The sequence below is a fragment of the Schistocerca americana genome, chromosome 3 (genome assembly GCF_021461395.2).
Source record: "Schistocerca americana isolate TAMUIC-IGC-003095 chromosome 3, iqSchAmer2.1, whole genome shotgun sequence".
Lineage (NCBI taxonomy): Eukaryota > Metazoa > Arthropoda > Insecta > Orthoptera > Acrididae > Schistocerca > Schistocerca americana.
Genome location: NC_060121.1, coordinates 177,028,623 through 177,053,262, shown reverse-complemented (window position 1 = coordinate 177,053,262; position 24,640 = coordinate 177,028,623). Strand labels below are relative to the sequence as shown.

Here is a 24,640-nt window from a genome sequence, read left to right as displayed (position 1 = left end):
GGGGAGGTAGCAGTATCATTATTATCATTATGTGGTGGTAGAGGGTAGTATCTAAGGAAGGTGAATGGTTGACTTGGGTTTATCGGGGGAATTTTGGAAAAGGTGGCTCATATGTAAAGGAGACCACTTATAGAACACTGGTGCAACCCATAATTGTATACTGCTTGAGAGTTTGGGATTCCCACCTGATCAGATTGAAGGAAGACACTGATGCAATTCAGAGATGGGTTGTTAGATTTATTAGTGATAGGTTGATCAACACACGTGTATTACAGATATGCTTTGTGGGCTCAAATGGGAATCCCTGGAGGGAAGACAATGTTCTTTTTGCAAAACACTGTTGAGAAAATTTAGAGAACTAGCATTTGAAGCTGGCTGCAAAATGATTCTAGATGGTGTTAATTTATTTCATGTAAGGACCCAGAAGATAAGAGAGGAGAAAATAAGATTTGTTTGGTAGCATATAGAAAGCAATTTTTCCTTCACTCTGTTTGTGAATGGAACAGGAAAGTAAATGACTAGTAGTCATATGAGGTACCCTCTTTCATTCACCCTACAGATGTTTGCAGATTATCTGGCATATGAAGATGTAGATGTAGATATAGATGCTAAGGAACATGCACACATCAGCTAGTACTTTTGTCAACAAGTGAGAGAAATGATAATGTGAAGTCCTGGTTTGAATATGAAGAATGTTTGGAGTAAAGGTGACTACTCACCATATAATGAATGCATTGACTAGTTAATAAGCACACAATTAAGATTTCAAATATATTTCAGTAGTTGGACAATGACCTTCTTTGTAACTAGGTAATAATCCTATCCAGCTACATTGTTCCAGCACTGCAAGCCTGATGGAAATTGTATTGCATGAAGTGAGTAAGAGGAGAAAAGAGGCAGGGAGGGTGTGTGCATGTGTAAGTGAGTTTTGTATCAGTTATCTCTAAAGATAGGTTTTGCCTGAAAGCATAGCTCTGTTTTATTCTTGTTTATGTATCTGTTAACTACTCAATATCACACAGATACTTTCACTTCTGTCATTGTTTGTGTAATCAGTTTGATGTCACAGATATGTTGTTGTTGCATGGCCCAGAAGAATCATCTGTAAATAAAAATAACAGTGCTGTAGGCTGTAACATACCTCTTCCAGTAATGACTATACAATGGCTTATACATTCCACGATTTTCCTCATTTTGATTGAAACTGAAAATGAACTCAGCTCTGAGCAATTAAACTTGTGTTTTGCTGATTCTTTTGATGTTGGTTTTGTTGTCTCTCATTAATATTTTGACTGTGTCAACTGTTTTTACTTGCATTAAGTAAAGTTATTATTTTCAAGATTGTCAAGTTGATGGCTCAGAAACTACCAAATAAAACAGGAATATTTACTGTGTTCCTGGATTCTCTGACTAGTTACTTATTACAATATTAATACACCTGACACATTAATATTGTTTTATCTGTTCCTTGAGATATAAAGTTATAAGTATTTGTTACATCTGAACAAGACATCTAATTAATTCCACTGCCTATCCCAAACTCTCTTTCTCAACTGTTCTTCCCATCCTTCCCAACCTTCCTTGATGTTACCTCCACCTCAAAGACGGCTACATCTGTACCTCCATCCATATCAAACCTACCATCCAGCTGCAATACTTCCATTTCACCAGCTGCCACCCATTCCATACCAATGAGTCCCTTTCATACTGCCTAGCCACACAAGACAATTCATCTGCAGCGACAAGCATCCTCTCAAAATATACCACAGGTCTAATTGAGTCCTTAACAGATCATAATTACCCTCCCAGCCTTGTACAGGAACAGATGTCCAGGGCCTTATCTCTCCAGTCACCCACCACTTCACAGTACCACCGTCCAACCATAGAGGAGCATTCCCCTCATGACTCAGTACTACCTAGGACTGGAGTAACTGAATCACACTCTCCACCAGGATTTTGACTACCTTTAATCATGCCCTAAAATGAGGAACATCTACCCACTATCCTTTCCACTCCTCCTGCAGTGGTATTCTGCCGCCCACTGATCCTACACAATATCCTCATCGATCCCTACACAACCTCTACTCTGAGCCCCTTGCCTCATTGTTCATATCCCTCAAGTAGACCTAGATGCAAGAGCTTTCCCATACATCCTCCTACCACAACCTACTCCAGTCCAGTCACAAACATCATCTATCCCATCAAAGGCATGTCTACCCATGAAATCAATCATGTGATCTACAAGCTAAGCTGCAGCCACTGTGCTGTGTTCTATGTGGGCATGACAACCAACATGCTGTTTGTCCACATGAATGGCCACTGAAAACTGTGACCAAGAAAAAGCTGGACCGTACAGTTGATGCACAAGTTGCCCAACACAGAGTTGTTCATTTTAATGACTTTTTTGCAGCCTGTGCCATCTGGATCCTTCTTACCAACACCAGCTTTTCTGAACTGCACAGTTGGCAATATACCTTAGATTCCCGTAACCCTCCTGGCCTCAACCTTCGGTAGTCATTGGCCTACACCCTCTCATCTCTTTTCCTGTTCCCACTTCAGCACAGCCCTCTATTTCACCAAAGCAATCACAGTCTTTTTACTTCTCTCCTCTATGCTGCTTCCTCTCCCCCCGCCCCCAAGCCACTGTCTATCCTATTGAAAGCACATAGATCTCTCTACCACATTGTTCCTGTAAGCTCCCGCAATAATCAGCACTTTACTGTCACCCACTCATATCCCTATTCCTCCCCCTCCACACTTCAGCCTTCTCCTAACCCCCACCACCCAGAATGCTTCACCAATCATGCGCTGCTGCTCGCAGTCTGGCCTCAGCAATGGGAGAGAGTGGTCAAACATGTGTGTGTGTGAGTGTGTGTGTGTGTGTGTGTGTGTGTGTGTGTGTGTGTGAGTGTGTGTGTGTGTATGTGTGTTTCTGGCTGAAGGCTTACTTGTTTGACTATCTTTTCGTTGTGCCTATCTGTGACTCAACATTTCTGTTATATTGTGAGTAGCAATTTAGTCTTTTCATACTGTTGTGATCCATCCTGAATTTTCCATTGTTTCATTGAAGTAAAGGTTACACATATTTACCTGACATAGCTCAGGCGGGAAAGACAAAAGTTTATTGTCTCATAAAAAACAATTTCAAATCATTGACTTAATGTACAGAAGACTTATCAAAACATGAAAATTTATGTACAGTTTTTTTAAAAATATCATTAATATAATATTGTGTGTTGGATAAATAACTGAAGCCAGCTGGAGTGGCCGAGCGGTTCTAGGCGCTACAGTCTGGAACCGCGCGACCGCTACGGTCGCAGGTTCGAATCCTGCCTCGGGCATGGATGTGTGTGATGTCCTTAGGTTAGTTAGGTTTAAGTAGTTCTAAGTTCTAGGGGCTGATGACCTCAGAAGTTAAGTCCCATAGTGCTCAGAGCCATTAGAACCATCTGAACATAACTGAAGATTTTTCTCTCCTGCCCACATTTTCAGTTTGTCCTTCTAGAACTCTTCAATTGAATAATAATATTTCTGCACCAGTTTGTCATTTACTTTCAGTAATAATTTATAATCATTCCTCCTTTTACATTGTTATAAATTTCACTCTGTCTGAGCTTTAAGTTTTGAAAAATGGTTGGGCAGCATATTATTATTTTGACTCCTAGTGTTGCATCATATTGAAATTGGTTCTTTACAAAAAATCATAGTTACTATGTACAAAGAAACTCACTTTATGGATTTACAATGAAGGAAGACTTAATGTACTGAGATTTTTTTCAGAAAAGAGCAATATGCTTTTCTTCATTTTATATTGAGCATATTTGTAATGATGGTTTTCTGAAGTTTTAATATTTGACACATATGGTTTGAGCTAGCCCAAAATATATTTCCAAACCTTCATACTAATTTGAAGTATGATACACTTCTTTCCTGATGTTTATTCTGGGAGCATTGTGAAATGTCATCATTGAAGATGATAGGCTAATTAGTTTGTTTGTGAAGTACCATGTGTAGATTCATACAGTGAAAGTATGATGCAGAATGTATACAGCATGATATGGTATAGAAATATGCTTTATTTTCCAAGAGCATTATACAATGAGAGAAGCACATCTGTTCAAATGAAAGCATAGAATATACTGTCACTACGCAGCCAACAACAAAGATTTTCTAATCGTCCATTGTGAAGCAGGATTCATTGTCAGTGAGCTTACACAACATGGAGTTCCCACAGAGCCCCCCACCCTGTAGTGTGATCTTAACAGGATTTTTGTAGGATGTCAGTTAACAGGGCACTGTGTCAAGGTTGGCTTTTGGTGAGTAATTTCATTGCATTGTGGTAGTACTAGGCTGTAATGGAGATTTTGAGAAAACCATCAGAAGATAGCTGCAATATGATGGCTGCCATATTGATGTCATTGGGCAGTTCATAAGAAACTGCCAACTGATGAAACTATCCCCAGTGTTGCTTTCAGGGTGTTGACCTTCAATGACCAGGAACTTGGCACCCATGGCAACGCTTCCATCCAGTATCTGACATGTGCACATAAGAGCAGCTTTTAGGGTGTGATGTCACCACTCAACAAAGCCATTGCTTTGAAGGTGATAAGCAGTGGTTCAATAATGGTGGGCACCATACAAGTTACATAATTCACTGAACAGGACTCATTCGAATTTTCAGCCTTAATTGGTGGTTATGGATACTGGGCATCTGTACCAGGAAATCCAGATGTTGATGAAAGGTCTGGCTGTTGATTATGTTTACACATCTCATAGGTGGATGGCTTCTACCCAACATGTTATATAGTTGATGACTGAGAATAAATTTTGATAATATTCAGATTATGGAGGGGTCCCGCCAAGTTGAGGTTTACCTGTTGGGACTGTCCCTTAGATATTCTAAACTGTCTGAGGGGTGGCTGCACATAGCAACCCCATTTGCTTTTCTGACATTGTGTACAAATGTGTGTCCACTCCTTGGAGTCTTTATTGAGGTTTGGCCATACAAAATGATTTGTAAGAAGCTGTCATTGGTCAGATATCACAATGTGACAAACTGTGCAGCTGGTCAAGAAGATCTTCCAAAATGGTTGAGATACTAAGCATCAAGTTTAATTTTGTGAGATGTCTGATCTGCCTTGCTGTGTCTGGTGTCATGTGGTGTTCAGACTTGAGATTCATAATCATTGAGGAGATCTTGGAGCTGATTATCCTGCTGTTGTGATTACACATGGAGATAGTATTGATCTATGCAAGATAATCAGCAATGATGTTATCTGTGCCTTTCAGTGGTGTACATCAGTTGCAAATTGTGCAATGTAATCCAGGTGGTGAAAGCATCTTTTGACAGGTTACATATTCGAGTCCAATGACCTGTATAGATGACTAGTAGTCTACCTTCCATATCATCCCAAAAAACCATCAATTGCATCATAGGCTGTGGGGAGTTAGCAGTTGTAAGCAGGCTATTTGCTTTGGCAAGGGGTCAGTTTTCATGAAAAAAATCTGAGTGGTTATTGTACATTTGCTGCTTCCTGGTGGAGGACCATGCCAGTTGTGAAACTGCTTGCTTCTACCATTATTGTTAACTGTGCATAGATTTAGAGAACCATACAGTCTATTCAGTTGTAACATGAAGTATGTTTCTGTATCGGGGTCTGAGCTGAAAGGTTATAATGTATTTACTGTGGTGTTGATAACTAAAAGAAGAGTACTAAATGTTAATGTTGGAATGACAGAAAATGAAAGTAATTAATAGTGGGAAGTGAAAATAGTGAAAGTAATTAATAGTGGAAGATAATTACAATATAATGAAGTATGCTGAGTAGTATTATTTAGCATCTTTTTGATAAGACAAGTCTGATGATTTAAAAAGGGAATTGTACCACTGTTTTTTCTTAGTTTTCTGTGCTATATCCTCTATTTTTAAATATATCAACATTATTCTTTTCTATCCGTAATATCAATTTTCCATTTGAAACAAATCAAATTCTTGATTATTAGCACACTTGGACTGGTTTTCTTCAGCTAGAAATCCGTTGCTAACAGTTGGGCTCTTATTCCTCACACAGTAGGCCTTCACAGGTGCTATATGCTCAGGCACACAGTACTGTGACATCTCCATGTGCAAATGGCTGCCAACAATAAGGTGAGTGTGCATGCACATACTAATTGCCCTGAAGCAAACCATGTAGTTTCAACATTCTGACAAAAACTGTTCAGAAGCTATGACAATTTTATTTCATATAGTTCAAAAATGTCACACTGTACATATTAGTAGTATACCACTTAAGTACAAAAATTATGGTTTTGTTAGTGGTTAGAATGATAGTACATCCTGTAAAACATTACCAAATGCCCTCTCTGAAAACTTCCTGTGAAAGACAGTTAGCAACCCAACTCATGTTTGAAATATTTTGGATCTAATGTCAACAAATAGACCTGACCTCTTTGAGGATGTCCACATCGAAACTGATATCAGTGGCCATGATGCGGTTGCTGAGTACTGGCATCGCTTCCACTTACTTATGCCAGGCTCCTCACTATTATCTTTCCTATTTGGCCACCCTCGGCCAACTCTTGTTTTTTTCCGACCCTGACGCTATTAGGTTTCGAGGGCTAGGGGTCTTCCATTTCCAACCTATACTTCTATTGAGCCGAATATCTCCCGGGATAAGAAGATTACCTTCTATCAAGTGCCAACAGCCTTCTAGGAGGGCGGATGAGCGGCTAGAAGGAAGGGCACTCTCTTGCCCTTGGGGTGGGAAACTGCTCCTAAAGGCGGAGGAGCCACAAGGTGGCCAATGGCATAGAATGGAGAAGGCAACGGGAAACCACTCCATTAAAGACCTGGGCGGGTATCCCATGTATCAATATGATGGAAAGCTCTTTGGTTAAATTCTCCGGAGGTAAAATAGTCCCCCATTCAGATCTCCGGGCGGGGACAACTAAAGAGATACCAAAATCCAAAAGCATTAATGTAAGAAGGATAGCAACATGGAACGTCAACTCACTTCTTAAATGTGGTAAACTGGAAAACTTGAAAATGGAAATGAAACAAATGGATATTGATGTACTGGGAGCCTCAGAAATGAGATGGCCAAACGCTGGCGACTTTTGGTCAGGGGATTACAGAATCATACACACTGGAACAGCACAAGACAGTCCCGGGATTGCAGGAGTGGGAATTATCCTCAATAAAGAGATGGGGTTAAGAGTAAAAGGATTTGTTCAACATAGTGAGAAGATAATTTATGTCTGATTGGAAACTAAACCAAGAGACACAATCATAATCCAAGTATACATGCCAACTACGAGGCACAAGGATGATGAAATCGACATGATGTATGACCACCTTGAAGAAGCAATTGGCAGAATTAAAGGAGCTGAAAACCTTGTCATCATGGGAGATATGAATGCCATTGTTGGGGAAGGTAAAGAAGAGGATGTGGCAGGGAATTTTGGATTAGGATTAAGAAATGAAAGAGGGGATAAAATTGTAGAATTCTGCCAAAGAAATAAACTTTGCATTACAAATACCTTCTTTAATCATCATCCAAGAAGAAGATATACTTGGAAAATGCCTGGTGACATTAACAGATACCAAATTGACTTCATATTAGTGAAGCAAAGATTTAAAAACCAAGTTAAGGACAGCAGATCATATCCAGGCTGTGATGTGGAAAGTGACCACATACTCATTATGATGACGACTGAACTAAAATTTAGAACATTAAAAGAAGAAGTACATGTAAATGGGATTTGACAAACCTGAAAAACAAAAATACACTGAAGCACTATCAACTAGAAACAGACAAGAAAACAAATACACAGGGCTGCAATGACATCCAAAGCAGCTGGGAAAAAATAAAAACTGGTATTTTAGAAGCAGCAGAAGAAGTAATAGGAAAAGAAAGGACAGAGAAAAGGAAGGAATGGATCACTAATGACCTACTAAATATGATGGAAGAAAGAAGGAAATTAAAAAATTCTGTGAAGAAGGAAGACCAAGAGAAATACAAGGGTCTGAAAAACAGAATCAACAGATAGGCAAAACAAGCAAGAGAAAAATACCTTGATGATCTCTGTATTTCAGTTGAGGACAACATGAGCAAGGGAAATATCAACAAGGCCTATAAATGTGTGAGACATTGCTTTGGAGACAGAAGAAACAAATGTAGTGCTGTGATGGATGAAAATGGCAATATGTTGGATGACGATGATGAAGTTGCAAGAAGATGGAAACAATATATAGGAAAACTGTACAGCGGACCAAACCTGTCTGAAAACATCATGGAAGAAGAAACAGAAGTAGATGCACACAACATAGGTGAACCTATATTAAAGGTAGAGTTTGAACTAGCTCTGAAAAAATTGAAAAACAACAAATCGCCTGGTATAGACAATATCCCAGCCAAACTTCTGAAGTCTGGAGGAGCAAAACTGAATCAGGAGTTGTATAATCTTGTTTTCAACATGTACGAGCAGGGTAAAATTCCTACAGACTTTGAGAAAAACATTATGGTCCCCATTCCAAAGAAGGCAAATGCTACAAGATGTGAAAATTATAGGACACTCAGCCTAGTTACTCACGCCTCTAAAATATTAACCTCAATTATCCTAAAACGCATAGAACAAAAAGTCAAAGCTACACTCTCCGAAGACCAGTTTGGATTCCAGAAAGATAGAGGAACCAGAGAAGCAATATTTGCTCTAAAACTAATAATAGAGAAACGACTAGATAAGAACTTGAAAACATACATAGCTTTCGTAGATGTACAGAAAGCCTTTGATAATGTTAAATGGGATAAGATGTTTGAGGTACCCAAAAAGTAGGAATAGACCATAAAGATAGAAAAATGATATGGAACCTGTACAAAAACGAGACAGCAGTTATCCGTGGACGGACAAAACAAGAAGAGGTGCAGATACGGAAAGGTGTCCGGCAAGGTTGCGCACTATCCCCTGTTATCTTTAACATATACATTGAAGAGGCGCTGAAAAAAGTAATGGAAAATTCACAGACAGGTGTAGTAATTCATGGCCAACGAATAGATATGATAAGATATGCCAATGATATAGCTGTCCTGGCTGAAAGTGAAGAAGATCTTGTAGTCCTACTGAATAGAATGGATAAAGTTATGGGTGAAGAATATAATATGAGAATTAATAAAGCAAAAAAAAAGTAATGGCATGCGACAAAGAAGATCAAGTGAAAGTCCAAGTTCATGTAGGCAATGAACTGCTTCAACAAGTTGATAAATTTACTTATCTGGGCAGTAATATTACCAGGGATGGAAGGAGCAAGGCAGAAGTGAGAAGTAGAATAGCTCAAGCAAAGGCTGCTTTTAACAAGAAGAAAAACATATTAACATCTAAGAGCATCAGACTTGAAACCAGGAAAAGATTTTTGAAATCATATGTGTGGAGTGTGGCATGCTATGGGTGTGAAACATGGACTCTCAGGACAGAGGAACAGCAGAAGCTAAATTCTTTTGAAATGTGGTGCTATAGATGCATGCTCAAAATAAAATGGATCGACAAGGTCACAAACAAAGTGGTTCTGGAAAGAGCAGGTGAGAAGAGAAGCTTCTGGAGTTTCATTGTTAAAAGAAGAGTGCAATTTACAGGCCATCTATTAAGACATAAAGGACTCCTGAACACAATCATAGAGGGATATGTCGAGGGAAAAAGACCAAGAGGAAGACCACGACTGAGGTACATGGATCAAATCGTGAAAGATGTGGGATGTAACACCTATAAAGAAATGAAGAGAAAAGCTGAAAGACGCACAGAATGGAGACAAGCTGCCATTGTAGCTGTTGCAAACCAATCCTTGGATTGACCACTACAGAAGAAGAGATGCGGTTGTGGCAACAATGATTATCAAAGTATAAAGGACAACTAAAACAAACAGAAAAATTTATATGTTCAGTAAACAAGATACAAAATTAGTTGTTTCATATCTCAGTGAGGAACTTGAAACTTTTTAGCACAGGTCAGGAGAATGTAGGGGAACTATGGCTCAAGATTAAAAGAATAGTTGACCATGCACTGGATAGATATGTAGCCAGCAGAATTGATCATGGGATGCCGCATGGTATCATGGTATACAGTGATTGTAATGAAGCTTTTAAGGAAACAGAGATTACTGCATAATAAGTGTAACACAAACTGTAGGGCTATAGACAGAGAGATGCTGAATGAAATGCATTTGGCTGTCAAGAGATCAATGTATGATGCCTTCAATGTCTACTGTAGCAGAATATTGTCAAATAATCTTTCACAGAATCCAAAGAAATTCTGGTCATATGTAAAGGATGTTGGTGGCATCAAAGTTAGTGTCCAGTCCCTAGTGAATGAGACAGGTACTGAAATTCATGACTGGATTCATAAGTTTTTGGTAAGGAGGATGTAGCATGTTATCTTGGATGGAGAATAATTGCTGGATGTAGAAGTAACTTCGGATGTGCCCCAGGGAAGTGTGTTGTGGCCCCTGCTGTTCATGTTGTATATTAATAATCTTGCAGACAATATTAATAGTAACATCAGCCATTTTGCATATGATGCAGTTATCTATAATGAAGGACTGTCTGAAAAAAGCTGTATAAACATTCAATATAAAATTGTGCACTTCATGAAACAAAAATATGTAGTAGCCTTGATTATAACATCAATGAGTCATTGTTGGAATTGGTGAACTGTTACAAATACCTGGGTGTAACACTTTGTAGGGATATGAAATGTAATGACCACATAGGTCTAGTCATGGGTAAAGCAGGTAGTATACTTTGGTTTATTGGTAGAATACTGGGAAGGTGCAATCAGTCTACAAAGGAGATTGCTTACAAAACACTCATGTGACTGATTCTAGAACATTGCTCAAGTGTGTGGGACCTGAACCAAATAGGACAAACAGGGGATGCTGAAGTATACAGAGAAGGGTAGCATGAATGATCACAGGTTCATTTGATCTGTGGGAGAGTGTCACAGAGATACTGAAGGAACTGCTCTGGAAGACTCTTGAAGATAGACATAAACTATCCCAAGAATGTTTGTTAACAAAGCTTCAAGAACCAGCTTTAAATGATGACTCTAGGAATATACTACAATCCCCTACATTTTGATCACATAAGGATCACGAAGATAAGATTAGAATAATTACTGCACATGCAGAGGCATTCAGACTGTGATTCTTCCCATGTTACATATGTAAATGGAACAGGAAAAAAACATAATAACTGGTACAATGAGATGTACTCTCTGCCATGCACCTCATGGTGGTTTGTGGCGTATGGATGTAGATGCAAATTATTTCAGCTAGGGAAGATTTCAGATTTTCTTTTTGAGTGGATCAGATTCCAAGTGGGACTCATAGTAAATCTTCCATTCACTGGTCTCTGTTACACATCAATGCAGCCTTCATAGTATGGTTGTTTCAGCTAACTAATCTATTGTTTTGTAGATGGTGAGCTGCAATGTGAAAATGTTCCACACCACACAATATACACAATTAACTGAAGAGATGCTGTTCAAACTCTCACACCTGGTCAGTCATCACTGTCAACAGGCATCCAAATAGAGCAATCCAAATATTAACAAAAGACAATGTTGTAGACACAGTTGTCATGTGCTTTAATTGCAACTTCCACCCACCACTTTGCCCTGTTGATTGTGCACAAAATATATTGAAATCCATTTGATTTGTGCAATGGGTCAACGTAGTCCAAGTGAACATACTAAAATGACCTTTTGGCATGCCAATGTTCCCTGTGGTGGGAAGACAGGGCAGGCAAGACAGGTGCATGTCCACTTTTGGCAACCAGCCTTTACCCCTGGCTAAACAAAGAGCTCAGTTGCTAGCTTTGAGGTGGGATGAACAGCAGGGTGTGATAGGTTATCCAAACTGTCAAAGATGGACCTGGGGAATTTTTCCACAACCAAAGGGCTTGGCCTGCCCTGTGTTATCACACCATTGGTGCAAGTTAATGTTGGTAATCTGAATGTGTTACAACTTCAAACCTGTGCTGGTGTCTTCCCAAAATGCTATTAACTGCCCCTCTTGTTTATGTTCTATAGCTAATTGCCTGAAATCAATCAGTGTACTAAGTGTGTGAGTGCATGGCAGGTAATTGGTGAACACATAATCTATCACATTTATGTGCTGATGGTTGGTTGTGAATGTGCTGTGTGTGTCTGAAATAATAGGGAGAACTGTTCTGACTCAGATTACATATTGAATGAACTAACAGATGGTAATCAATAAAAATTGTTAGGGGGCAGCCTTATATGTCCTCTCTGAAGTAGTGACTTATATAATGCCAACAATTCACAGTCATAAGCCAGCCATAACTGCTTGGTCTTAGTCAGCTTATGTAAAAAGAGCCATAAGAGTTGTTGGGTGTTGTAGCAAAACTGCACCTGTAGTGGGCTCATTTGCATTAGTCACAACAGATAAATGTACCAGAAGTAAGGGACGGGTCAGGGTAACAGCACACTGATAGCACTGTTTAATCACTTCAAAACTTCTAGAGTTTCTGATGTCCAATATAAAGGCTGTTTCCCCTCATATTTTTGTCAGCCAAAGCAGTGGTTAGTCATGCCTGGATTCTAGCAATTTGTGGAATATGTTGCCTGTAAAAATTTATCATCAAAAAAACCTTCTGAATTCCTGAAACATGGTAGGCCTAGGTCTCAGTATTATTAGTTCATTGGTCTGATCCTGGTGTGCAACACAGAATGACCCAAAAATATCACTAACTTCTGGCATATTTGACAGTCTTTCTTGTTCATGAAAATGCCTAATTTATTCAATGTATTAAAGACTTGCTGGAGGTAGGCCTTTCGTTGTTGAGGTGAAGATGAAAAAACTAACACTTCTCCAGGTAAAGGAAACAGAGTGGATCCTTTCCCGGAATGGAAAATAAAGACTATGGACCAAGACCAGTGGACCAAAAAAAGTTATTGTGACTTTCATGGATTAATGGTGCTTCAAATGGATTGTGTAGTGCAACAAACAATATGAAACAATACAAGTATAGCGCTACATGTGAAAGTGATTACAGTCCACCTGTAGCTCACACCCAATGACATGTGGATTCCACATGGTGCAGTTCCTTGTTATAAATCTTATAGACTTCTTTCCAACAAAGGAGTAGAGGAGACTGATACCAACAGGTGTTACTGGACCTGCTTCAGATTTTTGTGTTCATACTCCTCCCAGTTCAATCTCTGCTTCCACACCAGTTTTTGGAGGGATGAATCCATTTCTGTCACATGAAGGAATCTGAGTTACCTACCACACTGTGACATCAGTGGGGTTACGTTCGATTATATTTGCTGGATGATCTCAGTTAGTGTCATACAGACACATTTCCAGCAGTGTGCCAACCTGTGTTGGCTAAATTGCCCCTGTTTCTCCACCCCCCCCCCCCTGCCCCCCCCAAAAAAATGGTTTGGCATTGTAGAATCTGTGTTTGCCACTCAATATAGCTAAATATTCCACATTACTGTGTAACATCACAGGGCATACTTCTACCATCAGTGATATCAAGCAGTTTTCTGTGAGCAGCTGTAAAGACAGACTCCATAGTTTTTGCACAGTATGTGAACCTAAGTGGACATGAAACTATGAGTTAGTAAGTTGCCCCTCATTATTCAGGTGTTCCAGATAACAAATCAAGGGCTCACACAAGAAGTTAAACAGAAAATGGCAGACCTGTTTTCACATTACAATATGGATGTTCTTGCTACCCACCACAAACACATCAGCAGACATTTTATGCTACAAGTGGGCATGCAGTAACTGAGCCGGGCCAGGTGCACCTGAAGAGTCAAGATGCTCCTGTCTCAGATCAGTGCCTCCCAGATACTGAGATACAATGTGATTAGCTGACAATAATAGACAGGCCAGTACATCACACTACTCACAGTTTAAACATTTTGTGCAGTGGTGGTGGTTCCACACAGGTTTCAGTACAGCCATGAGCAAAATAATCTCTCTGTGTGAGCACCCAAATGCCAGTCACAATTTTCATTAGGTGTCAGATGTCATAAAACTGAGAAAATACATGAAGAGACTATGTATGTGAATCAAACTAGTTTGCTTTCCACATCCAACTATAATGGCCGTAAGGGCCAACCAAAATTTTCTAGGGGGCTGTGGAGGAATTATTAAAAGACGGAGGCAGGGGACCGATAAGGTCAATAGGTACATAACGGAAACCTCCCTTAGGGATGTCAAACTTGCCGAGCAGTGGAGAGGTGTGTCATCCTCTTTTGTTTTGTTGACAGGAAATGCAGCTGTGTGCCCATGTTTAACAGTCCCAGTTCACATCTTTCCACACAAAATGCTCGGTGATGAGGTGAGTGGTGGCTCGGATGCCAGGGTGGCAAAGATTATGCAAGGTGTCAAAGACCTGTTGGCGCAGTGTGCGTGGTAGTAAAGGCCACAAAATGCCTGTAGAAGAGTCGCACCACACTTAATCTGAAATGCTAGGGAACTTAGCCTTGGTAAACACGAGTGAAGACTGCGAGTCTGTGAGCAGAACATGAGTGTCCCCATCTGAAGCTCATAGAGCGGCGAGGTTGGATAAATTGACAATACTTGAAACAGCATTGATCCACTGGGGGAAATCAGCAGGGATGTTCTCTGTGTCTTTCATGTAGCGTACGTCCGTAGTAAATTGAGAGACCAGGTTGAAGTGGCAGAAACGTTGGGGGGGAGTATCCTCTGGTGGGTTGCAGGTTGCAGAAGGCATCTGCCAGTGATTTGTGATCAGTAAGAATGAAGAAAGGATGGCCCTCAATGTCAGTGTGGCAATGTCTGATGGCCTTGTGCGCTGCCAGAAGCTCTCTATCAAAATCGGAATATTTCTTCTGTGCTGTAGAAAGTTTTTTGGAGAAGAAATTAAGTGGTGAAACTGTGTCGCCTTTGCTCTGTTGTAATACTGCCCTGACCATTATGTCACTGGCATTCGTAGTGATGAACAAATCGGCAGATGGATCTGGGTGGGCAAGTATGACTGCATGAGCTAAAGCTGTTTTAAGAACCCTGAAAACCTGTAGCATGGGTTCAGTCCAATGGACTGGTTTAACACCCGAAGTTTGTTTGCTGGAGAGCGAGTCCATCAGCAGGGCCTGCACAGCAGCGGCAGAAGGTAGATGATGGTGGAAGTAATTTATAGTACCTAGGAAATGTCTGAGTTCTTTGTAAGTAGCTGGGGGTGGCAATGACGTGATAACCTGCATGTGGGATTTGGGAGGCTATATTCTGTCTGCAGAGACAGTGTAACCCAGAAATGTCACAGAAGACTGATGCAATTGGAATTTTTCTTTGTTGACCTCAACACTGTTGGATGCCAAAGTCTGGAGGACCTGGAATAAATGACCTTCGTGGTCTTCAGTCAATTTGCTGAAAATGAGTTTGTCATCCAGGTATGTGAAGCAGAACTCAAATCGTCGTAAGACTGAGTTGATGAAACTTGCCACGTTTATGCTGCATTCTTTAAGCCGAATGGCATAAAGTTGTACGGGAACAAACCGAGTGGAGTGATGATCGCAGTCTTTGGAATTTCTTCCAGCACTATGGGAACCTGGTGATAAGCATGTTTGCAGTCAAACACACTGAAGATTGTGGTGCCCAATAACATATGAGTGAAATCGTTTATGTTTGGAATGGGGTAATTGTCCATGACAGTGCGAGCATTTAAAAGTCTGTAATCACCACACATTTGAAAAGAAATGTCATGTTTGGTGATGAGGTGAATTGGTGAAGACCAATTGCTGTCTGATGGCTGTAGAATGCATGCCTCCAGAAGATCATTAATTTGCTACCAGGCTGCACACAACTTAATGGGTTTGATGCATCTAACCTTGTGAATAATAGGAGGGCCGGCAGTAGTAATTACCTTGTGTGTCATTCCGTCAGTGATGGAAGAGACTGAGAACCGCACACGAGGCTGAGTAACATTCTGATGTGGAATTTTCGGATGAGTGGGGCATGATGAGGTATAGCCATTAGTGCGAGTGGGAAAAGGCAGCATGAAGGTCACATGCCTATTACGCGAGCACGGTGTGTGCTTGTTTGTAGATGTTGGCAGCGCATGCAGCACAGAGTGGAGTGGGGCACGCAGTGACTGTCTGTTGTTAACTTTGCCTTGCATAACCAGTGCAGGTGAGAGAGGTGCTAGTGTTGCGCGAGGGACAGCAATGGCCGCCAAGTTGCTCGGATGGTGCGTGGGAGGGGGGAATGTTTATCAACAGGCTGCCTGCTTAGTGGATGTGGTCGTGCTGCACAAGCGACTGTTATTAGAGACACTGTTTGAAACATGAGGCACTGTGCGTAGTGGATGCTTGGGCAGTGTGGAGGTCACTGAATGCAAATTGTCACACGCAATGAATATTTTTGAACTAACCTGATGAGTGTTTGAACTGATGCTTGGCAATGAAGTTTGATCTGGTGAAGGAACTGTGGATTGCAGTTTCAACAGTGAGGTGTGGGCCACAGTGATCTCATTGTAAGTGTGAGCAATGCATTGTTTCAGCTCATCATTCTCCCAGTGGAGGTGCACCAATGAGTCATATTCTGAAAGTAGGTTAGTGACACAGGTCACAATATTGCCTGCAAGGGCAGAACACTCGTGAACTAAATCCCATGTTATGGCGGAAACGGAATGAGGAGTATGGGTGCTGGAGCACAATATCTGAGTGTTAGACAGGTGGTGTAACACTGAACACTGAACTACGTTCGGGGAGAGCTTATAATGGGACAAAAAATCTATACTGAGAATTGGTTCATCAATGTTGGTGATGCAGAAGGTCCACAGGAAATGCAGAGAAGGGAATAGGTGCACCATCACTTTCACAGAACCGACAGTTTGTAACGTTGATGTGTTGACAGCTCACAGGAGAGACTTTGTTGGTGAAAAGCCGGTAGGAGCCAACGATCAAGGTATGATAGACACATCAGCTCCAGTGTCAATTAGGTAGACAATCTGTGATGAAATGTCATCACGTATAAATGACTGCTCAGCCGAGGGGATGAGTGGATGGAGTGCAATGCTAGGGGAAACCTGTCGGCATTTGGGTGTTGGCAAGGTAACCTGTAATTCTTGGCCTCAGCCCCAAAAATCCTGTGGTACCAACAGTATGGATGAGCTGGATGTGGTGGTGGTGGTGGTGGCTGTGATAGTGGTGGAGGCTTGTCCCCATTAATCTGTTCTGGGACGTAAACCGGAACGTATGGAGCAAGGGCAAGTCTTGAGTGCTCGGAAAGAGGAGAGAGTGAATGAGTACTGCCTGGTGGTGTAGAAGGTGTGGAAGTGGAACGAGCCCTGCCCCTGCCTGCAGATGGCTGGTAAACAGGAGGTGTAGTGTCACACAGTGATGGGGGATGAGCTGGGTGTTTCTGGTGCAGGAGTGCATACAGCTGATCTGCGATGCATAGGTGAGAATCAATAGACTCGAAAGAGTGTGGCAGTAGGTGTATCTGTAGGTCAGTAGGTAACTTGGCAGACTATATTGCCCACAGAGTGATGTCTGGCATTGTGTGTTCACTCATGAGTAACCTGAGGCAGCGACAAAGTTGTGACAGAGAGCAGTCCCCCAGGTGCTTCACGTACAGAATCTTGATTATCAATTCCTGTGGTGAGCAGACAAGTTGGTCCAATATCATTTTCTTGGCAGACTCATACTTTGGTGGTGGTGGAGGCTAAAGTAGATCACAAATTAAATCCAAGTGGTCTTGAAAGTGTGTGACCAAACGTAGGAATTGGAGTTTTCAGCAGTCACTTGATGCAGCTAGAAGAGGTGCTCCACTAGTGCGAACCATGAAACTGGATTGTCCTTGTATAGGGGAGGTAGCTTGGGTAGGCGGCCTGGAGGTGGAGACAAAGGTGGCTTTGGCATATCTTGGAAGGCCTGTGGTCCTACTGCACAAGAGTTCCTGCTGAGAGCGGAAATGTTACTAGCACACATGTTCGGAACAATGGCTGGTTGTAATGTCTCAGAAGATACCTGAAAACATGATGCAGCAGGCACGGCCAGTACCAGGGGAGTGAACGTGTGAGTGTCGCATAATGAGGGCCCATAATCTGGACCAGAAATTGCAGGAATGCCACTGACATTGTCCAGCTCGGAAATGACGCAGAAGGCTGGCACAGCAGATGCAAACGGTACTGTGGAAGGAGTGAGCAGTTGTAGGGTTGGAATCTTCATAAAGAATGTTCGGTGATGTAGCCATGGCATTGGACATGAAACCTGTTGATTCTATAAGACCGGTGCAGAAGGCGCGGAAGACATAGAACATTTTTGTCTGGGGTCACCAATATGGGATTCCAGATACAAATCATGATATATGTAATAAACAGTTCCCAATTTCTCTATACACACACATATTTTACCATAAAGACTGATACACATGAACACTGCATGAAGTACAAAGGCAACTCATCAGAGAAGTTAATATTCCAAAGATTGCAATTTGTGTGGTCGATGTGACCTATCAACACCACAATACTATATTTTGAGGTATTGGTTGGAAAAAGAGATATATTACTTGCAACAAAAGTCATTAAGGAATAAATATACTGAGAAGCAATGGTTAGAATACAGAGTTCCTTGAACAGGCTTCTACATGATGTTCTTGAATTTACACCACAAATGATTTTTATTACACACTCTTGCATGCTAAAAGCTTTTGCTCAGTTTTATGATTTAACCCAGAATCCTGCATGACATAATAGAAAGAAAGTAAGCAAAGTATGCAAGTTTTTTTTATATTTATGTCTCCTACATCTGACATCATTCTCATGGCAAATATAGACTTGTTTAGGTGCTTCATCAATTCTGTAGTATGTCTTTCGCAACTGAATTTATTATCGAGTTGTAATTGCAGAAATTTAACACTGTCAACCTCTTTGATCTGCATGTCTTCATGTGTTATATACATGCTGGAAGGAAATCTCTTACAGGTTCTGAAATGCATATAATGGGTCCTTTCAAAGTTCAGTGACAGAGAATTAGCTTTAAACCATTTCTTAATGCCAGTGAAAATTTGATTAGCAGCTATTTATAAACCTATACTTGACTTGCTACTTATTGCAATGTTTGTATCATCTGTACACTAAGGAGATTCAGAAGGATGTAGGTTGCAGTAAGTACTGGGAGATGAAGAAGCTTGCACAGCATAGGGTGGCATGGAGAGCTGCATCAAACCAGTCTCAGGACTGAAGACCACAACAAACGACAACAATGTATCACCTGCAAACAAAACAGTGTTAGCATCTGGCAATGTAACAGACAAGAGGTCATCAATGTACACAAGAAGAAGTAATCGACCCAAGATGGAAGCTTGAGGATCACCACATGTAATTAATTCCCAAACAGATGAAGACTGACTGCCTACTGCACAGGTATTTCTCAATGACATTGTTTGTTTTCTGTTAGTTAGATAGACGCAAACCATTTCACAGCATTACCTCACAGCATTACCAATGACACCATAATATTCTAATTTACTTAAGAGAATGCCATGGTTCACACAGTCAAAGGCTTTTGACAGGTCACCTTGTGACCTGGTAACCTAACCCTAGTTCATTCTGCAACAGTTGGCCGACACTACTATGTGAACTTCCTAATAAAAAAACTTACTTCTTCTTCACAAAGTTTTCTGACTTCTTACTTTAAAAAGCTTTTTGAAAATTTTGTTGTGTTCTGTCTACTCCTACATCTTCTTGTGACTCATCAGTTTCCAATTGTGACAACAGATCAAACCTGTTTTCCACATTCACAACACTGTCTGAGAAAGTCCTACTCCTATTTCTTCTAGAACCTGTTGTTGCTTCCCACCTTTCTTTTCCCTTCTCTCCCCTCAATCTTTCAAGATCTTGCTTTGCTTTATCTAGCTCTGCCTGTAGGGCAGCATTCTTTTCCTCCTGTTCCACTACCTTCCTATCTCTACAGCAAATCCTACACAACCAATGAACTTTGTTTATTCCCTCCTCAATTCCCACACCGCTAGAGCCACCTACATGACAGAAACTGCAACAACCCTCACACAACACTCCAGAACTAACAATCCTATGGCAAACCACACACTTCTAAAGTGTGAGAAAACAAATTTTGGGTTTAGTCTAAGTTAAACAAAAATAACTTTCTTAACAAGTCAATCAATATATTAAATTTCTTAGAAAGTTTATGCCTAAAGTTCGGATACTATTCAAAACTTCTAGAAAAACAGAAATGATTAAACCTGTAGCCTTTGGATGACGAAACAAAGAGTAAACATAGAACTGGGCCTACACTTTATAAACTTTTCACTTATTTCAGAACTTTTCACTTCAGCTACATAGTAGAGAATGAGCTACATAGTAGAGAATGAAATGGATAGCATGTAACAATACACTATCAGTAAATCAGTAAATAAGTAAAATAATAAACTCACTGAAAAGTTAAAGCTCTTACGGAACTGATGGCATTTCCAGCAAGGTACTTAAAGCTTGTTCCCCACAGATAAGTAGGATTCTCAGCCACGTATGTAATAGCTCTTTGGAGCAGGGTGTTTTCCCCGATAGACTGAAATATGCCATTGTAAAACCATTGCATAAAAAGGGGGATACATCGGATGTCAACAACTACCGCCCAATCTCAATTCTGACAGCTCTATCAAAAATTTTTGAGAAAGTAATGTATTCAAGTGTAGCCTCCCATATTTGTAAAAATAAAGTACTAACAAAATGTCAGTTTGGTTTTCAGAAAGGCTTTTCAACAGAAAATGCTATATACGCTTTCACTGACCAAATATTAAATGCTCTGAATAACCAGACATTACCTTTAGCTATTTTTTGTGATCTCTCAATGGCCTTTGATTGTGTAAATCATGGAATTCTTTTAGATAAGCTAAATCATTATGGTTTGAGTGGGGCAATGCACAAATGGTTTAATTCATACTTAACTGGAAGAATGCAGAAAATTGAAATAAGTGGTTCATGTAATGTTAAAACAACAGCTGATTCCTCAAACTGGGGGGCTGTCAAGTACGGGGTCCCACAGAGTTCGGTCTTAGGTACTTTACTGTTCTTGATAAACATTAATGACTTACCATTCCACATTTATGAAGATGCAAAGTTAGTTCTTTTTGCAGATGATTCAAGTATAGTAATAACATCCAAAAACTAAGAACTAAGTGATGTAATTGTAAATGATGTTTTTCACAAAATTATTAAGAGCAAAAAGACTCTCTTTAAATTTTGATATAACACAGTATATACAGTTCCGTACAGTAAATGGCACAACTCCAGTAATAAATATAGACTTTGAACAGAACTCTGTAGCTAAGGTAGAATTTTCAAAATTTTTAGGTGTGTCCATTGATGAGAGGTTAAACTGGAAGCAACACATTGATGGTCTGCTGAAACGTTTGAGTTCAGTTACGTATGCTATTAGGGTTATTGCAAATTTTGGTGATACAAATCTCAGTAAATTAGCTTACTATGCCTACTTTCATTCACTGCTTTCGTATGGCATCATATTCTGGGGTAATTCATTGTTGAGTAGAAAAGTATTCATTGCTCAAAAACGTGTAATCAGAATAACTGCTGGAGCCCGCCCTCGGTAATACTGCAGACATCTATTTAAGGATCTAGGGATCCTCACAGTAACCTCACAGTATATATATTCACTTATGAAATTTGTAGTTAATAATCCAACCCAGTTCAAAAGTAATAGCAGTGTGCATACCTATAACACCAGGAGAAAGGATGATCTTCACTATGCAGGCTTAAATCTGACTTTGGCACAGAAAGGGGTAAATTATGCTGCCACAAAAGTCTTTGGTCACCTACCAAACAGCATCAAATCCTGACAGATAGCCAACTAACATTTAAAAATAAATTAAAAGAATTTCTAGATGACAACTCCTTCTACTCATTGGCTGAATTTTTGGATATAAATTAAGGGGGGAAAAAAAACCAAAAAGAAAAACAACAACAACTTAAACATTTGTGTCATGCAATATTTTGTGTAATGTAATATCTTGTACAGACATCTTTTATTAACCTGACACGTTCCACATCATTACAAAGTGTCGTATTCATGATCTATGGAACAAGTATTAATCTAATCTAATCTAGGAACACAAAGTGTACTATATTGGAATAATCACATAACTTGTAGTATATGATAATGTAAACAAATCCTAGTAAAAAATTCGCACCTATAATATGAGCTAGATGCATGGAACATTTCATTTTGGAAATCATTGAAGAATTCAGTATTCTGAGATCCACAGTGTCAAGAATGTGCTGAGAATACCAAATTTCAGACATTTCTCTCACCATGGACAATGCAGTGGCTGATAGCCATGAGTGCAGCATTTGTGTAGAGTTGTCTCAAATCTAACGTACAAGGAACACCATATATAATAACCACAGAAATCAATGTGGGCTATATGATGTATGTATCCGTTAGGACAATGTGGCAAAATTTGGCATTAATGGGGGATAACAACACACATTCGACATGAGTGACTTTGCTAACAGCATGATATCTCTTGCAGCATCTCTTCTGGGCTCATCACCATGTCAGTTGGACCTTAAGTTACTGGAAAACCATGGCATGGTCATATGAGTTCCAATTTCAGTTGGTAAGAGTTGATGGTAGGGTTCAAGTGTGGTGCAGGCCCCATAAATCCATGGACTCAAGTTGTCAACAAGGCACTCTGCAGGCTGGTGTTGACTCCATAATGGTGTGAGCTGCATTTAAATGGACTGGACAGGTCCTCTGGTCCAACCAAACTGATCACTGACTGGAAATGGTTATGTTTGGCTACTTGGAGATAATTTGCAGCCATTGATGGACATGTTCTCAAACACCAATGTTATATTATAGAACCACAATTGTTCACAATTGGTTTGAATAACAGTCATGAAAATTCAAATGAATGATTTTGCCACCCAAATCACCTGACATGAATCCCACTGAACATTTACAGGACATAATAGAGAGGTCAGTTCATGCATGACATCCTGCATCAGTAATACATTTGCAATCATGGATGGCTCAGTACTTCTGCATGGGTTTCCAATGAGTTGTTGAGTCCATGCCATGTTGAGTTGCTGCACTATGCTGAGCAAAAGGAGGTCTGACATTGTGTCAGGATGTATCCCATGGCTTTTGTCATCTCAGTTTATTTTGCTGTTTTTATTGAATGCAAATATAGTACATGTCATACTTCTCATCACATAGTTCTTTAAATTAGATTCATATCTTTAATACACAGAATAACTTCACAAAATAGAGATGAAACAAAACTTAACTCAGTGGGGCCATAACCACGAAACAACGTAACACAGATTGCCAACATGACATCAACTTACAGCAATAAACTATCATATATCAGAGATGATTTTCAAAGAAGTTACTTTTATTTATTTTGTGACATTAATTCTGTACATTAGAAAAATTGAGATTTATGCACTAATGTAATATATAATTTATATTAACATTAATTATTATTTTTAGCCAATTTCATTTAGATTTCATATAAGAATACATGGATGACAAATTTTTTAGAAAGATCATATATTTGTATGAAAAGCATACCAAGTAATTTCATAACTATACTATAGGATAAATAAATAGAAATAATGAATAAATACAATCAAAACAGTATCCATAGTAAAACCCAATATCTCTGTGACACTCTCCCATTTATCACCAAAACTGATACCAACTGCCGGCTGCGGTAGCCGAGCGGTTCTAGGTGCTTCAGTCTGGAACCTCGTGACTACTACAGTTGCAGGTTCGAATCCTGCCTTGGGCATGGATGTGTGTGATGTCCTTATTTTAGTTAGGTTTAAGTAGTTCTAAGGGACTGATAACCTTTGTTGTTAAGTCCCATAGTGCTCAGAGCCATTTGAACCATTTTGTTACCAACCATGTTGGCCTTCTCTGTGTATGTTCAGTATCCCCTGTTAGTCTCATTTGGTGTGAGTCCCACACACTTGAGCAATATTCTGGAACCAGTTACATGAGTGATTTGTAGACTAACTGCTCTTCCCCAGTGTTCCACTAATAAACCAAAGTCTACTACCTGCTTTGCTCATGACTGAGCCAAATTGATCATTTCATTTAACATCCCTACAAAGCATTACAACAAGATATTTGTATAAGTTGGCTGATTACAGCAGTGACTCATTGATATTATAGTCAGAGACAACTAGGTTTTTTTTAATTTTGCATAGTGCAGTTTTTGCATTTTTGGACATTTAAAGCAAATTGCCAGTCTTTTCACCACTCTGAAATCTAATCAAGATCTGACTGAATATTTATCCAGCTTCTCTCAGATAGAACTTAATTACAGATAACTGCATCATCTGCAAAAAGTCTGAGGTTCTTATTAATATTGTGTGCGAGGTCATTAATATACAACATGAACAGCAAGTATCTCAGCACACCACCTTGGGGCACACCTGAAGTTATTTCTGCATATGACAAAGATCGTCCATCCAAGTTAACATGCTGTGTTCTCCCTACCAAAAGTCTTCAATCCAGTCACAAATTTCACTTGATGCTCTGTATGATCATACTTTGTGCACTAATCATAGGCATGGTACTGAGTCAATCAAGAAATACTGCATTT

General features: G+C 39.9%; 1 pseudogene; it reads right to left on the bottom strand.

Moving 5' to 3' along the window:
* Nucleotides 1-24,640, bottom strand: part of LOC124605956 — a 121,580-nt pseudogene that overhangs the window by 93,876 nt on the left and 3,064 nt on the right.